Source organism: Thalassophryne amazonica, chromosome 16, assembly GCF_902500255.1.
Source record: "Thalassophryne amazonica chromosome 16, fThaAma1.1, whole genome shotgun sequence".
Lineage (NCBI taxonomy): Eukaryota > Metazoa > Chordata > Actinopteri > Batrachoidiformes > Batrachoididae > Thalassophryne > Thalassophryne amazonica.
Window position 1 is genome coordinate 56,734,644 of NC_047118.1, and position 19,081 is coordinate 56,753,724.

General features: G+C 40.0%; 1 protein-coding gene across 7 annotated transcripts in view; it reads right to left on the reverse strand.

Annotated features, from left to right (window-relative positions):
- The window catches only part of baiap2a (BAR/IMD domain containing adaptor protein 2a), a 243,980-nt gene that overhangs the window by 146,187 nt on the left and 78,712 nt on the right, over nucleotides 1-19,081 (reverse strand). The gene's annotated exons all lie outside the window — the stretch shown is intronic.

A 19,081-nucleotide genomic window follows, 5' to 3' on the forward strand; every position in this document is an offset into this window, starting at 1 on the left:
GAGCAGCACTCAGTAGATGTCTTGAATGTTAATGAAAGCAGGATTGGATTCCTCCGCCCACATCCTGCCCTTTTGTCAAGAGAAACAGGCAAGGTGGAAGGAGGCTGCTGGTGATTATGGCAGTAGAAGAGTGGGAGAGGTACCCATGGACTCAAATCACAGCGAATGTGAAATTGATATTGACAAGGAAGCATATATTATCCTACAGCAATAGAAGATAAATGCAGAGATTCATCATGCCTATCAGAGAACGGAGCAAAGCAGGTTGCACACAATATCTGAGTGATAATGTTGCCCAGAATCTATCGGGGCCTACAGTAGAGTTAAATTACTCTTAAAACTTGAGAAAAATAGCAGGCTTTCATGAAAAACAGAGTGTGCTGCCTCCATTTTTGCCAGTATAAAAGCCAAGGGTGCAGGGTTATCAGTGTCAGGATTACCATGTCCATCTGTCCATCTGTTAATTCCTTATTTGCTAAAGAAGAGTTTGATTGCGCAATTCCATATTTTCAGGATATATTTGGGCTAGGCTCGCATTAAAGCCTATTGATTTTGGGGTAAGAAAGTCAATGTCTGGGTCACTGGCAGCATTTGCCAACCTAAAACATGTATGAAAGTACAATAATGTCCACTCCACCAAACTGCTACCAAACTGGTGTAAGTGAAGTAGAGGGAAGGCGCTAAAGGGGTAAAATATGATACATATGACGTAGTTTCTCTACTTACAAACCACGGCATTTTCAGTGGGGTTTTGGGCAAATTACACGAAAACAAATTGAAAATGCAATACTTTGTTGATGTACTTGTGGTAGCAATTACACCCTCAGGTCTTCTTGAATATGATGCCACAAGCTTGGAGCACCCATCTTCGGGCAGTTTTACCCATTTCTCTTTGCAGCACGCCATAAGCTCCATCAGGTTCAATGGGGAGCATCGGTGCACAGCCTTTATCAGATCTCTCCAGGTGTGGGCTCTGGCTGGGCCACTCAAGAATAGTCACAGAGTTGTCCTGAAGCCACATCTTTGATATCTTGGCTGTGTGCTTAGGGTCATTGTCCTGCTGAAAGATAAACAGTCACCTTTCTCTGGACCACGTTTTCATCCAGGATGTCTCTGTACGTTGCTGCATTCATCTTTCCCTCAATCCTGACTCGTCTCTCAGTTCCTGCCACTGAAAAACATCCCCACAGCATGATGCTGCCACCACCATACATCACTATAGGGATGTTGCCTTGTTTCCTCCAAACATGATGCCTGGCATTCATGCCAAAGAGTTCAATATTTGTCTCGTCAGACCAAAGAATTTTGTTTCTCATAGTCTGAGTCATTCAGGTACCTTTTGGCAAACTCCAGGTGGGCTGCCATGTGCCTTTTACTAAGGAGTGGCTTCTTTCTGGCCACTCTACCATACAGGACTAACTGGTGGACTGTTACAAATTCTCACCAGATCAAAAATATCTCCATCATTTGCAAACAAAATTAATTGATAGCAGTTTTGAGACCTTACAATATCATACAATTTTAGACTTAATGCTGGCCCTGCAGGTACTCCACAAATTATATCCATGTATGCTGATTTGTATTCAGCTAGTTACATGAACTCCTGCCTGTTACTCAAATCGTGTCTCACCCAATTTTGACCCACTTGTCTGATCCCACTCCTCTGCAAATAATTAATATGCAATGATCAATTGCAGCAAGCGCTTTTTTATAGGCCTATAAATATTACAGCTGCACAGGCTTTGTTGTCCATACAATTTGTAATTTCTTCCACCAGTTCAATCAGTGCCAAGACAAAAAAAGTTTTTCATGTCACTTGGGGAATTGAGAGAGTAATCAAACAGGCCTGTGATTTGTAAAATGATGTCTATTCCCCATTTTAGATAAATGGTATTACTTCAGCTATTTTCACCTTGTTTGGAAATGCACCCCTTTGAAGAGACATGTTTCAGATACGAGTTAATGGTTTTGCAATGCCTTCAAAGACTTTCCTCACTACTGTCATACCACTGCAGTCAGTAGAAGTTTTAGTCGTTCATTTTTTTTAAACACTGTAAAATCTCGTTTTTGTCAATTGCAGCAAGAAAACTTGAAGTTCGGTTTCTTTTAACCATTTCAGCAGGAGCCCCATATTCTGTGGTGAAAAATGAAGTTGCCTCGGTAGAATTAACAGAAATGAGTCCGTCCAATTTCAATTTAGTTTTCTGCACAAAATCACAACACGCTTATCCAAGGTGCTTCACAAGAGTAAGGTCTAACCTTACCCAACTGATTAATTTGAAAGCATGACCAAACACAGTAAAAGTCATGATGTGCTGAAATATGCCTCCCACAGAAGCTCCTGAACATTTGCTTTTCAGTTAATCTCGTTTTGTGAAATACAAAAACACACCCACGTGTAGCATGTCATTTCTGCAGGGTTCACTGGTTACAATAGGCTGTCTTTTAAACTTCACAAAATGGTTTCTCTTGTCAAAACTATAGCAGCTACCAAATCATTTATTTTCTTGATATTCTGTTGGACAATGTACAATTTAAAGCTGTTTTTACAGATATATCTAAAGGTTCATTAGATTTAGCCCATTTAAATCTATTTTACTTTGACTTAACCCCTTTTTTTTCTTATTAGAGAATTTTTTTTTAGGTTAATTTACTGTTTTAATCTATATTATAATAGCCAAGTGGTCCCTGTGAGCATGTGTGTGTATGGGTTTGATCATGGCAAAAGTGGGGACAGCTACCATTTACCATCTGGTATGCTTATGAATTTTGGCAACTGCAAAAATAGAATGTTAATTGGACAAATATTTTTGAGAAATTAACGATTTCAGCTAATCAGTACACAATGGACATTGTGCTACAATGCACCATGGGAGTTCGGGGTTTCAAATGTTATTGTGATTCATGTTACTTTAACAGTACTGTTAGTTTTTGTAGTACAATTGGTTTAGTCAGTTTAGTTAAGTGTTATGTTGCTGTTACCATGAGTGACTTTAAAAGTGTCATGCTCCCAGTACCACAAGTGAGAAATGTAGTGCTTTTAATGGCTTCCACCTTAAGGGCCCTTGGGAAAGGTCCTTGATCCCCTAGTTCCTCCCAGTGTGCAGTGGGCACCTTGCATGGCAGCAAAGCAAAGCACTCTGAGCTATTGATTCAGATGGAGAATGGCTACATAAATGTGGTCAATTTTTCATTTTGTAAACTGGGTGGGGCTTTGCTTAATGGGTGGCTTGGATGCAGACATTAAAATGTACAGTTGGCATATTGCCTCAGTTACCATTGCACCATCAGTGGACCTCATGTCGCCAAAATTACAACGTTCTAAAATTTCATTCAGAACTTGAGCACAGACTTATTTTGTTTGTAGAATTAGCTGCACAGCAAGCCTGATCATCTCAGATATTTTTAATAAAAATTTCATAAAAGGACAAAGTCAACTCAACAAGGTCAAGTCCAAAGCAGCTACAGCCAGTGGGGCTCTGACAACTGCACACAGCTGTCACTCAAAACAACCACTTCACTAAATTATTATTCATAATTTTACGGCTTAAAAACAGAATAAACCAATATTATAAAAAAAAGATAAAAAATACACCCCCTGTATAGTTGTCATAAACACAAAACTAGTGATTGAAACCAAAACCATTTTTTGTACCAGGCTGTAATCATGTTTATTTCTGCTCTAAAATTGGAGAGAATACAAGCTCCTATGGGGAAGTGAAACACTTTTGGAGCTGGCTTCAAGTGACCGTTCAAGGAACTGCAAGATGTGCCACTTCCATGTGTGGGTGATTCTTAGACTACGGGCACTTATTATGTCCTTTGATCATATGGTATGAAAAACAGAAAAAAGGGGAGATTTCACACTTTTATAGTTATCTTTACAATGAAAATGTGTTAAGAAATTTGTTCTGGTAGTCTATGATACTTTTTCACCTTTTTTCAGCATCATTATATGCAAATATTGTCGTTTCGTGCTTGTCCCACACCCAGACTTTTGATCTTCAATGATAAAAAAAATGAATGGTAAAGAAACGTTTTTCTAATGTTTTAAAATATCTCTGAATAAAATATCAGTAAAATAATCAAAACATAATTGGGGTATTCAATGTCATACAACTGTTGTGATTTTTTTAAACAAAATGTGGTTGTCCCACACTATTGCCGTAATTTCCACCACAACACTAATGTCCCTTTAAACAGTTTGCATGAAAGATTGTTTGGTAGTTTCTATGGAGATAAACAGTGACATCAGAGCACATGTATATAGCGCCAAATCACAAACAGTTGCCCCAAGGCGCTTTATAATGTAAGGCAATGGTGTGGTGGAAATTACATTTACAAGGCCAATAGTGCCCATAGTTAAAGAATCACCCGTGTACTTAATTTTAACAGCACTGGATGTTGCTGTATGAATAAAACAAAGGCAACTTCAAATAAATAAACAAATAAATACATAACTAAAGTTACATCCATCTATGGCAATTGACTGGTTGCATCAAATTCAACCACCTAATCACGACATCCTCACTATATCCTCTAAAATTGGCAGGTTACAAATTGTTGATTTGGGGGCGCACATCCCATTTCAATAAACACTGATAGAATTCATAGATCCTGACCAAATATTTTCCCTGTCATTGTTATGGTTCAGAAATTCTTTATCGAGTTGTAAGCAGATACACTGCACCACCGTGCAAGCAGTCAGTGTAAACACAGACAAAATGCATGCCAGCTGACATTTTTCTCATCTTCTCTTCCACCTTGTAGCTCCTTCCATGCTCCTTCAGGGCTTTCTCCAATTAGCTGGTACCCAGTCAGCTAGCTATCAACAGCTAGAGGGAAGAGAGAAACCACAACACTGCAGCCTCAGCAGTCCCCAACACAAGCCATCAATACTGCACAACACTTCATAATCTACTCGTAGCTTGGATCCACACTGACAGGATGCCACAGCTGTCAACCTGCAGCAGCTCATCCTGAAACTCATCCAGAATTCTTGCTTTCCTCTTCATCGCCATGCGTGTATTTTGCTTTTAACGAGACAAGATTTTGATAGAGCAGCCTGTGTGCGAGGACTAGTTTAAGTAGCGTGAGAGTGGCTCAGTCCACCTTCTGTGGATTTAAAAGAAGATTTGTGCACTGGTAAAACAGTGATACTTAGTACTCCACAAAACTATTTTACTATGCTTCTCCCTCTAACAACCAACACTTGTCAAGAAAGCCATTCTGCATTTTCCAAACAGGGATGCAACTTATAAAGTTGAAGTCAGAATTAAACTGGTTAAAAGATAAAGTGTTAAACTGGTGCATACAGAAATAATTTCAAACTGCCACAACACAGTATGTACATGTGCGTGTGTGTTTTTCTCTCCGAGGAAGAAACCTCAAGCAGATCAAACTCAGAGCGGTGACCCACTGCTTCAGCCATTCTAACGTTAACAGACAGCATGAAACTGAGTGCATAATAATAAAATCCAGGCAAAAACACCATCAGCATGTCAAAGTTCACAACAGATCTGACTCTTAAACTCATAAATTTTTGTCATTGTTATCCCTCCGGTAAGAAATAATGGGGGGGGGGGGGTCGTCAAGAAAGAGAGTCAGATCAGCATGTCCATCTGTCCGCGTTTGATTGTTAGCATGATATCTCAAGAAACAATGACAGTGGGAATTTCTTTACCACTGTCACCTCTGTGCTTGCTCAAGAAGAAGAAACAACTTTATTTATATAGCACCTTTAACAGATAAAAATCACAAAGTGCTTCACAAAAGGTAAACAAAATACACAACCATGTTAAAAAGCAGTGTTTAAGAGAACAATCAACTAAAAGCTTGACTAAACAAGTCTAAACATGTCTTCAGCTGCCTTTTAAAAGAATCAACAGAGGTGGTCAAATGAAGGGACAGAGGGAGATTATTCCATAGTTTAGGAGCCACAACTTGAAAGGATAAGTCTAAAGCGGGTGTTCGGGACCGTGAGGAGGTTCTGGTCTGTGGACCGCAGGGAGCGACCAGAGGTGTAGGGGCTCAACTTATCTAACATATTTGGGGGCCTGACCATGCAAGGCTCTAAAAGTCAAAACCAAAATTAAAAAAAAAAAAAAAAAAAAAAAATCAATGCAAAATTTGATGGGAAGCCAGTGCAGGGAGGATAGAATGGGGTTTATGTGTGTCCATCTGCACGATCTTGTTAAAAGTCTCGCTGCAGCATATGAAGACGATTTAAAGCAGATTTGTTAAAACAAGTAAAAAGCAAGTTGCAATAATCTAAACGAGCAGAAATAAAAGCGTGAATCACAACTTCCAGATCAGAGTTTGACAGAATTGGCCTCAACTTGGCAATGTTTCTCAAGTGGTAAAAACAGTTTCTGACCAAGAGTCTAGACCAAGAGTCAAGGGGATTGGTAAGGTTAGACCTTACTTATGAGAAGCACTTTGGGGCAACTCTTATGATTTGGTGCTACATAAATAAAATTGAATGTATAAAACTTCTATAATACAGGTTTTGCACAGTAAGATGAGATAAACTTTATTGATCTCACAGAGGAGAAATTCACAAGTATTCACAGTATGAATACCTAAAATTGAAGAGTCCCAACATCAAGTTAAAAAAAAAAAAAAAAAAAGCAGCAGAGGTCACTACGCCCTGTCAAAACGTTTAACTAGGTTGAGCCCTCCAGCTAAAGCTCAGCAAGTCTACAGGTACATGTTGAAATTCAGAAGAGAAAACTTCTTTTAAAGTACAATTACTGTTTGTACCCTTTCATAGAAAAACAAACAAGTGAGCATATTCAAAGTGACCAAATGTGATCCACAGCCTCTTTATTGCATCCACAAAGGAGCCTGCATTTTCATACTCATTTTTCACTTTGTGAGATGAATTCAAATTATTATTGATAAATTATATGAACTTCATGCTCAAGAAGTCCAACAGCAATGGGATTCTACCCCTGTGAGTACTCACTGAACACAAGTGTGAATATCACCAGTACTTCCTTGCAGCCTATGTTGATTTTTGCAACGTGATGATCAGCAGTAAGTTGGCAGATATCATAACCACCCTTTATATAGGTACCACAAGTGCTGTGCAGAGAGGAGACCGTCTCTGACTTCCTCCAAGTGAATTCTGGTGTTTGTCAGGAATGTATTCCATCTTCTACTGTGTTCAGTGCTTAAATGGCATGGATGTTGGATAGGGTTGTGAAGTCCAGTGACTAAGGTGTCTTTGATTTTGTAGATGACGATGTGATCTTTGCAGAATCAATGGATGCCTTGAATGCAACACTTACAAAGGTGAGTAAAGAGTCTTGAGTGTCTGAGTATAAAGTGGTGCTGGTTCTAGATTAGGATACAAACTTTAACCTCTCGAGCCCTAATGATGCTCTACTGTGTCTGGGTCAACTTTTCAAATCATATGTACAACCCCTGGCAATAATTATGAATCACCGGCCTCGGAGGATGTTCATTCAGTTGTTTAATTTTGTAGAAAAAAAAAGCAGATCATGGACATGACACAAAACTAAAGTCATTTCATCTTTCTGGCTTTAAGAAACACTAAGAAATCAGGAAAAAAAAAATTGTGGCAGTCAGTAACGGTTACTTTTTTTAGACTAAGCAGAGGGAAAAAAATATGGACTCACTCAATTCTGAGGAATAAATTATGGAATTACCCTGTAAATTTTCATCCCCAAAACTAACACCTGCATCAAATCAGATCTGCTCATTAGTCTGTATCTAAAAAGGAGTGATCACACCTTGGAGAGCTGTTGCACCAAGTGGCCTGACATGAATCATGGCTCCAACATGAGAGATGTCAATTGAAACAAAGGAGAGGATTATCAAACTCTTAAAAGAGGGTAAATCATCACGCAATGTTGCAAAAGATGTTGGTTGTTCACAGTCAGCTGTGTCTAAACTTTGGACCAAATACAAACAACATGGGAAGGCTGTTAAAGGCAAACATACTGGTAGACCAAGGAAGACATCAAAGTGTCAAGACAGAAAACTTAAAGCAATATGTCTCAAAAATCAAAAATGCACAACAAAACAAATGAGGAACGAATGGGAGGAAACTGGAGTCAATGTCTGTGACCGAACTGTAAGAAACCGCCTAAAGGAAATGGGATTTACATACAGAAAAACTAAACGAAAGCCATCATTAACACCTAAACAGAAAAAAACAAGGTTACAATGGGCTAAGGAAAAGCAATTGTGGACTGTGGATGACTGGATGAAAGTCATATTCAGTGATGAATCTTGAATCTGCATTGGGCAAGGTGATGACGCTGGAACTTTTGTTTGGTGCCGTTCCAATGAGATTTATAAAGATGACTGCCTGAAGAGAACATGTAAATTTCCACAGTCATTGATGATATGGGGCTGCATGTCAGGTAAAGGCACTGGGGAGATGGCTGTCATTACATCATCAATAAATGCACAAGTTTATGTTGATATTTTGGACACTTTTCTTATCCCATCAATTGAAAGGATGTTTGGGGATGATGAAATCATTTTTTCAAGATGATAATGCATCTTGCCATAGAGCAAAAACTGTGAAAACATTCCTTGCAAAAGACACATAGGGTCAATGTCATGGCCTGCAAATAGTCCAGATCTTAATCCAATTGAAAATCTTTGGTGGAAGTTGAAGAAAATGGTCCATGACAAGGCTCCAACCTGCAAAGCTGATCTGGCAACAGCAATCAGAGAAAGTTGGAGCCAGACTGATGAAGAGTACCGTTTGTCACTCATTAAGTCCATGCCTCAGACTGCAAGCTGTTATAAAAGCCAGAGGTGGTGCAACAAAATACTAGTGATGTGTTGGAGCGTTCTTTTGTTTTTCATGATTCCATAATTTTTTTCCTCAGAATTGAGTGATTCCACATTTTTTTTCCCTCTGCTTGGTCTAAAAAAGTAACCGTTACTGACTGCCACAATTTTTTTTTCCTGATTTCTTATAGTGTTTCTTAAAGCCAAAAAGTTGCCATTTGAAATGACTTTAGTTTTGTGTCATGTCTGATCTGCTTTTTTTCTACAAAATTAAACAACTGAATGAACATCCTCCGAGGCCGGTGATTCCATAATTTTTGCCAGGGGTTGTATATTAATGGATCATATCAATAGTGTTCCAAGACAAATATATTCAGAAAGCCAAGGCTGTTTTGATATTTTGATATGAAATACCTGGGGACAATACCTTAAGAAAGTACCTTAAAAGGGGACTTTCATAAGGTATGTAAAACAAAGGAAAAAACCCTTAGGGCTAAAAGGGTTAACAGACTTCCTGGGCATTGCCATCAAAAGTGCAATGGTTTGTGGTGGAAGTGGTAAACTCGAGAGATTCACTTGTCTTGACAGTGAGAATTACATTTCTGGAACCTCGACCTTTGAGATATGGACATGCTTGGGAAGAGCTTATGGACCTGGGAGGGCACTGGACAGAGGTGTTTGGCAATTCTGACAGGTTTCGAAGCAAACAAAGTCCAAGTCTTCAGGGTACAGGTGCTTCTACTGTATGGTTTTTAGACTTGCTTGAAGCTTGAAGTCTTGGCCAACAGGCCTCTCTGGATGCTCCTTTTGTACTCGTGGACTTAGTATCAAATGATTGTTTACTTAGTGTGACTCAAAACGTGTACTACCACATCAACAACAGTGGGGGGAATATCCGAGCTTCATAGACGAGTAGCATAATGGCCTGGCATGATTCAGCATGAAGATCCTTCGTTGTTGAGGACCACAGAAACTGGAAGATGACACGGTGATGCTCACATTTCACTTCACTGCAGCAGACAGCTAGCAACCATCAAATCCAGATGTAACCACCTTGACAACCAGTCTAACGAGGACCTAGATGGGTTCCATAGTGTGGTGGATACTATGATGGGCGGCACCAATGCATACTTCCAGAATTGACCTGAACTCTGGCTTACTAAGTTAGCTCCTCCTGCATAGAGTCCATACAGACAGTCATATAGCGTAACGACATGAACATGCCTGGAAATAAGTGACCCAATTAAGCTTTTATCATCATATCAGAGAATACTAATGCAATTAACAAGATTCTTCTTTGTGCCCTATGCTGATTTTGTGATTTATCTCAGCAGGTCTTAAAGATTTCTAATGTGTCATCATCATTAAACAACTTGTGCAAGTCAACGAAGTTTTCCGCCTGAATTTCATGAAAAATTGACATTGCACTATGAGGTACTGCGCTAAATGAAGTCATATTTGCAAAGCGCGCGTGTGCTTCACATCATTTACTGGACCCTTTTGAAGCACACTGGATCTGAGGGCTAGTGTAAACACCTTCACCTCTGTTTATAGTTCAGCCTCTTTCATCTGACAGTCTTTCAACAAGTCTATTGTTATGTTCCAAGTCAATTATTACAGCAATGCTGAGTAGCAGCTCCACACACACACTAAAAGAAACCGTGTAAGGCTGCTGTTCATAACCATACGCATCCTGAATCTACTCAAGGATGTGACAAAAAAAAAAATCTAGTCACATTCATAGTTTAATACCTTTAGGTGTTACAGTGTCCAAAGCAAGTCTCTCTACCTTTGAAATTAAAACGTTGTGACTGTGTAAGGCTGCTTTTCATAACCACACGTCCTGATTCTACTCAACAAAAATGTGACAAAAAAATTAAAATTAGTCACATTCATAGTCTAATGCCTTTAGGTGTTACAGTGTCCAAAGCCAGTCTCTCTACCTTTGAAATTAAAATGTTGTGGTTTCAGGTTAAACATCCTCGAAGTCTCCCAATTCTCCATCAACACATGTAGAAACAAGCCTACGGGAACAGTCTGTAAATGTCATGTGACTAAGCATGACGTCCCACTTCTGGGGGTGAAGCATTATTCCAAGATTGTGACAGTATAGTGTGAAATAAAGCACAAGCATTTGGCAGTACGCACGTGTATTTTATTTTCTTTAATTACATGAATGAAAAAAATACATAGGTATCACTGCTAACAGTTTATTGTACATTTGACCTGAACACAAACAACAGCATTTATCCAGAGCTAGGTTTCAAAGTTTAAATCCAACCCTGAAAACATAATTTTCTCCAAACTTTTGTTTAGCACCTACCCTTGTATTACTAGATTTCTGAAGGAATTCTTGATATTCAAACAAATTTTGAAATTAAAACCTTCCTCAATCCCAACATTTATTTTGATTGCTAAATAATTCATGAAGTTGTGATTAGGACCAGGCACTTATCTGGCTACACATACATATTCCACCCAAAACACCGCCATTTTCCACTGACAAATCAATAGTGATGCTGTGCACCTTTCCTTCTGTCAGAGGCCATAACTTTAGATTTCATGTGGCATTCTTTTCCATCACCAAAATGAAACTGGATCTCCTGCACGTACCCTTCACAGAAGAACTTGTATACACGAACTGATAGTCTATCAGAAATTTTCTTTAAACTTTGTGTTCTCTACTAAATATTGTCTTATTGTTCCAATTGCCACATCTTGTTTAAGGGACGTCTTCCACTATTTGGCCAAGTTACAGACATTTACCGCACTGTTATCCACAGTTTCAGCCATACCCGTGTAGCTGACGTAGACCTAACTGCTCACTTAATGCTTTGCACCCAAAGGCATTCCACACAAGCAACTTCTGAGTACTTAGCACACATGCCAAACAATGTCACAATGGTCTATTGAGGCCTCCAAAGCCTCATACTGAACTTCTGCAATACACATCACATCTGGATGCTGACAAACACCTACTGAGAGCCAGTCTGGTGTCTATGCAATGCCCCAAATCCACTGAGTGGGATAAAACCCAAGAAACATCCTCAAAAACAGGTTGTTCTTGCGGCGTTTTCCAGAAGCATCACCTCAGTGCATTTGGGTTATATACAACTGCAAACATTAATAAAGTTATGAGACACATGGTAACCGATATTAGCTTCCTGAAACAGTACATTAGGCAGCCCGTTTAAAATTTTAGATGTGGTATTATTCATTTACGCAAAATGTTTGAGTCCGTGTTGGAATAGAAACCACTTCATTTTGAAGTTTAACTGTTAGAACAGGCATATTTCTGAGAGTTTAAAGATTCTAACATTGTCAGAACTTTTGTATTCCAGTCAAATTTGCGCCTATATAGTCTTAAATAAGTCACCAAACATGTTGATTACCATCTGACTCAATTAATCTAATGATGGAAGCATAACTGGGGGAGAATCCCAGCTGTCCGAGCTGCACGCACTCCTCGCACTAACGGCAGCTCGCCTCGGGGAAGATAAAAGTCCATTAGGTCTCTCAGGCTCTCGCTAAAGAAATATTTATGCTTAAATTTTACTTTACTCTGGCCGATTCGGATGAAAAATTCATCTCATTGATGGGGATGAGGTCACATGAATGTGTGCAGACACACATTCATGCACAAAGAGTGGTGCTGTATCAAACCAGTGGGAGGATTACATAATGCAGCAAAGCCCAGCTTGCAACATCATTACGTTGCTCTCTCCCAATGGAGACCATAGGTAGCCGACACGGACCTCGCCGCCTTACGCATACTGCATAAACACAATACAAGTAGAACAACTTTAAAGCTGGCTGAACACAGCTCAAACTACGAAGAGATGTAAATTACAGTGCTTTTTAACCAAAACTCAGCGAACAAGAAGTAAAGAAGGAAAACAACTGAGGTAGTTTCTTCCTATTGCTTCTATTTTAGTGCTCCCAGGTCTCTTGTACTACATTGTTATGCTAATTGTGGCCCTTAATTGGGTAACGGGGCCAGGAGGAAGGACGTTTTGTGGCATCGAGACAGAGCATGATTCAGAAAAGTAAAAGAGCAGATTTAATTTTCAAAGAAATAAAACCATATAGTCTGTCTGATCCAAGCAATGCTTGCTTTTAATTAAAGAAAGAGCTGTTTATTATGAGGGAGTACATTGACATAATGACAAAAAAGTGTTTTATTACATTAAATCCATCCTCGCAAAAAAAAAATAAAAATAATAATAATAACAATAATTCCAGAAACTGTAAAAATAGGAATAGTCAGATTTTCAAAATAATGGATCACTCACACGGCACGTAACGAAACCCAAATGAAACAAGAAATCTGGACTTTCGTTGACATCGTTTAACCTTTGCCCAGCTTCATTCCTGCAACTGGTGCTTCGTGAGGATTTTTAACTGTCAAAAATTTTGAATGAAGGGCAAACCTCAGTTAGTCAGTATTTCGTTTTGGTGTCGTTCTTGACTTTTTTTTTAATCATTTGCTTAGTTTTTGGAACGTTAGCATTTACTTTGACTTCGTTCAACCAGCTGAATATTGTCACAGTGCAGAAGCCGTTTCTGAGCGCTGCTGCTGCATTCATGTACCGTCGGAAATTACAGGGCAAACTCAGCCTGTTTGCTTGGATTTTTTTTTTTATCTGGGTGGGTGGGTGGGGGGGGGTCAGCTTCACTGGGCTCAGGCATCTTATATATTCAAATGATTACATGAAGAGCTGTTCTGGAAGGCAGAATTCACATTGTGGATCAGTGGCAGCTACACAGACTGATCAATTTACTGCTGTGATATATTCAATCATCTTTACGCTTATATTTATTCCCCTTTTGACAGTTTTCGGTTATAAATCAATATATATGGCTTAGTAACGTAATACAGTGATAGAGCAGTGACCACGGCACACCAGAGGGTTTTTTTTTTTTTTTTAAATTGGAGAAAGACGGAGCGCGCAGCATGTCATCAGACAGTGTGGACTCTGATGATGGAGATGAGCCCTCTTTTGTTCTGGATGAGGAACCAGAGCAGGTGGGTCCCCTGACGTGTGCACAGATCTCCACAGCTTCTGTTTGAAGTTTCGCCAGGACTCGGGCGCTATGAGCTCTGTCCCAGGGCCGAGTCCTGGAACTCAGAGACGCAGACACACACTGCTCCAGTTGTGGCTCCAGGCACGTTTCGTTTAATGCATTGAGATCAACATTAGCTTCGGTTTCGTTTAGTTCCTCTTTCGTCCCTTTTGCACTCTTGCTTCACAGGCTAGTTGGTGATAAAGCTTTTTTACTTTTTTCGCTTCGTTCAGGAATCGTCGTATGGCGTGTGACTGGGCCATAAGGCTTAAATCAACCATGTGCAATGAATGCTTCTACAACTAAAGTTAACGATTTAGTAGGATAAAGCCCGGAAAATGTGCTCAAAGATGGGTTGGTTACAAAAAACAATATAAAACATTGATATTTCAAACACTTTGCACAACACAGAACGATAAAGAAGAAGAAGAAGATGACAGCGCAACTAGGAAGCCTTGACCAGCTCGACCGGGCCGAACAATCCCATGACAAAAATTCAACAAATCTTTGAACTGCAGACTTAAGCAAAGAGGACAAAACACCAAGAACAGGGCAATATAGGCAAGAGATAATAGAGCACAAAATTAAAACACTATAATGTGCAGTGTTGAAGTCCCCAATATCATCATTTCCTTTTTTTGGCTGCTCCATTAGGGGGTGCCACAGCAGATCAGTCTCAGGTCATATCCACACAGAAACACAAATTGCCCAATATGATCTTTTAGTCATCTTCAAAGAGTATTACTTAAACACTGCGCAGTTTCAAGAATCGTCTCCACCCATATTTGTTCATGTAAATGGGGAATCTTCTTCACAGACTAAAGTTAATTATGGAGTTCCACAAGGTTCTGTGCTAGGACCAATTTTATTCACTTTATACATGCTTCCCTTAGGCAGTATTATTAGACGGTATTGCTTAAATTTTCATTGTTACGCAGATGATACCCAGCTTTATCTATCCATGAAGCCAGAGGACACACACCAATTAGCTAAACTGCAGGATTGTCTTACAGACATAAAGACATGGATGACCTCTAATTTCCTGCTTTTAAACTCAGATAAAACTGAAGTTATTGTACTTGGCCCCACAAATCTTAGAAACATGGTGTCTAACCAGATCCTTACTCTGGATGGCATTACCCTGACCTCTAGTAATACTGTGAGAAATCTTGGAGTCATTTTTGATCAGGATATGTCATTCAAAGCGCATATTAAACAAATATGTAGGACTGCTTTTTTGCATTTACGCAATATCTCTAAAATCAGAAAGGTCTTGTCTCAGAGTGATGCTGAAAAACTAATTCATGCATTTATTTCCTCTAGGCTGGAGTATTGTAATTCATTATTATCAGGTTGTCCTAAAAGTTCCCTAAAAAGCCTTCAGTTAATTCAACATGCTGCAGCTAGAGTACTGACGGAGACTAGAAGGAGAGAGCATATCTCACCCATATTGGCCTCTCTTCATTGGCTTCCTGTTAATTCTAGAATAGAATTTAAAATTCTTCTTCTTACTTATAAGGTTTTGAATAATCAGGTCCCATCTTATCTTAGGGACCTCGTAGTACCATATCACCCCAATAGAGCGCTTCGCTCTCAGACTGCAGGCTTACTTGTAGTTCCTAGGGTTTGTAAGAGTAGAATGGGAGGCAGAGCCTTCAGCTTTCAGGCTCCTCTCCTGTGGAACCAGCTCCCAATTCAGATCAGGGAGACAGACACCCTCTCTACTTTTAAGATTAGGCTTAAAACTTTCCTTTTTGCTAAAGCTTATAGTTAGGGCTGGATCAGGTGACCCTGAACCATCCCTTAGTTATGCTGCTATAGACGTAGACTGCTGGGGGGTTCCCATGATGCACAGTTTCTTTCTCTTTTTGCTCTGTATGCACCACTCTGCATTTAATCATTAGTGATCGATCTCTGCTCCCCTCCACAGCATGTCTTTTTCCTGGTTCTCTCCCTCAGCCCCAACCAGTCCCAGCAGAAGACTGCCCCTCCCTGAGCCTGGTTCTGCTGGAGGTTTCTTCCTGTTAAAAGGGAGTTTTTCCTTCCCACTGTAGCCAAGTGCTTGCTCACAGGGGGTCGTTTTGACCGTTGGGGTTTTACATAATTATTGTATGGCCTTGCCTTACAATATAAAGCGCCTTGGGGCAACTGTTTGTTGTGATTTGGCGCTATATAAAAAAATTGATTGATTGATTGATTGATTGATATGAAAATACTGTACTACATATGCCAGGCCTGTATGAGGTGCTGTAACATCTACACACAAAAATGGAGAAGACCATATGGAGGATGTGCATAACCCAAGCCCTATTCCAGACCAAATTCAACATTTTAAAATCAACCTTGGTGAAAATTGCTATTTTGCAGCTGTAATAAAAATTTAATCAGCATGTCATGGCTGAAGACGTTTCCATAGATGGAAAAGCTTCCCATTTAGTGAGTGCCTAGATGAGGAACAAATTAATTCATCACTCAGGTTAAAATTAAAACAGACAATAAATGGAGGGCAGAGAAATGCCTACTGCAAAAATGAATCAAATCTGACACCTATTTGCACTGTGTGGCGAGATGGAAGATTGTGGAGAACGAGGGTGCATATGCATAAAAGCTGCAGATAAAGAGAAACATTATTACTAAGAGGATTAAAAAGACCTCTCCCATTGTCACAAAATGAAATTTCCTGCAGAAGTCATAATTGAAACAAGGACGGTGTGAGATAGACCCTTGATTCCTCTTGTGATGGATTCATTCATCTCTACTCATTGTGTTCTGAAACGTGGTTCTCTATCGCACAACCCTACACATGCAAACACAATAATGACATGCAAAGGGGGTAATTACAAAGTAACACCAGCTGATTAGAAACGGTGGGAGGGAAAAAAAAAAAAAAAAAAAAGAATCACACCAAATCAGAAGCCAGAATGTCTTCATCTGTTCCTCCTCGCCCACTTTTCGCTCTTTCTTCCACATTCACTCTTCAGCATGGCAAACAGCCCCGGACCTGAAAAGTACCCGAGATCAGATTAACGCCAAAGTCATTGATTGCTATATTTGTGAGGACATGTCATATGCTGGAAAGCAACAGACATCCCCACGCCTACTGAAGTAATCAGGGAGAAATGGAAGGAGAGGAGAGAAGGCATGAATGAGGCCTCTGACAAACATACAGTCTGAGTTTCCTTCAGCAAGCTTACACATGGCTAGAAACATCTTTAATGTAAATTGCATTACTGTTCCAAAAGCTAGAGAGTGTTCAGAGCAATACCTTGACAAATACCACTATCACCGACCTGTCAGAGACGTGAAAGCAATAAACAAACATGTTCTTATGCTCAATTAACTCTTTGACAGTGCACCACATGGACCATCTCTGGACAAAATGTCACTGAAATCTTATTTTTCAGACAGACAAATGGGTGCCAGGGTTCAACGACCATGCCATTTTGGAAGCCTGATGTCTCATTTCAATCTCTATTCGACATCCTGCAGGATTTCAACAGGTGCTTTTCCATCACACGGAGTACTGTAGTGGTTCCCAGCCATTGCCTTGATAGACTCCCTAAACTGAACAATTTCCATGTCTCGTTCCTGTGCCAAGAGCTCATCAGCTCATTCAGGTGTCAGCCAATCAAGAGATGACAAATGAGATAATCAGCAGTTAGAGCAGGGAGAGGTAGGTCTAGTACTAGGTATCTCCGTGGATCCTTGGGTACTGCTGGAATGACTGCATCAAACAAGCAGCTACTTTGGAAGACTAAAGCCTGGTTCACACGACAAGATAATTAGGTCGATATCGGACCCGATCTTCCCCTTCCGACAATCTTAAGGATGCCCCAACAATCATGATGACGCTAAAGATAGTCTTATCAGATATTCCTGCCGCGTGTGGTGTGTTAAGAGCGCTCTGATCTGCTCGGAAGGACATCAGGGGCGCTCCGATTGCAAATCAGGGAAATTCAACATGTTGGATTGTCTTGGCCAGATATTTAAGAGTGTGTCGTGCCCTCCGACCACAAACGAGCACGCAGCCTGCTGAATGTGACGTGCAGCCAATCAGAAAGTGAGGCGACGGAGGCACGGAGTGGAAAATAAAATCAAAAGAGCTGTTATGGCTTACCAGAAAGTCCGGTGGTCGCAATGTCTCCACTCCTTTAAAGAACGCCTTTTCTTTTTGTATCTTTTTTTTCCTCTGTTGTAAATAGTCCACAAAGTATGTCTGTTTGTTTACTCTGAAGTCACGTTTAATCTCAAGAGATTTTGGAAGATTTCCTGTCTGACCTGGGAAGGTTCATGTGTGAAATCCATTCGTGTGTGGTGTTGTCCTTACAGTATGGCTAAACACCACACACTGGACGACCAACACTGTTAGATTTATGATTTTTTTTTTATCTCCACGTGGGTGGTCTCTCAGGTTTTGGGAACCTACAGATGATTTTAATATCCTGCCATGTGAACCAGGTTTTAGATGCGATTCATCGTTTTCAAAGTGATATAATAATATTGCTAGGTCATTTTAGGCACGTGGTACACTTCGGTGTTGAGGACCCCAGCAGCTGTAAAGACCATGGGACTCCCCAGGTTTCACATGGCTGTTGCAGATATAAGGCTTTTTTTTTTTTTTTTTCCAAGAAATGGGGATGGACTGGCTGTCTGTCTGAGTGGTTACCATCGAGGACCCAAGGCACAGCCATAGTGTGGTTGATGCAACAATGTGCAACACCAGCAAATTCTCCAAAACCTGGCCTGGAGCAGTTATGTTAAAGGAGTAAGATCTGGTCTCAGAGTGTACATTTTCACGATACCACTGCAGACACAGATGAATTGATAACATGATCTTGAACTTTTTTTTTTTGTTCCTGCCTCAGAGTTTACGTTGAAAATCAAGGTCTGAAGGGGTAAAGATTGTAGACACATCATCTAAAGACAAGCTTTTAACTTCAGAGCTGCTGCATGCTGAGAATTACGGGTAATTAAATGACACAAAAGCTTTATGAGACACTTCGATGCATCCACGTCAACTCCTGAATGAAGGCCAAGAGCGTGCAAGTTTGCTTTGAATAGGTGTTCTCAAAGAAAACCTGCACCCTCTTGGTTCTTTCTCAAATCAGACTTCTTGTAGGCTAACGGGATGAGAACAGTTTCCATTCTGGGCTTCTTTCCAACACATAGCAATGCCCCCTGTTGTGGTGCAAAACTGTAAAAGGTGAACAGCCATGGAACTGTCTCCCAATGTTAGCAAAGTGGA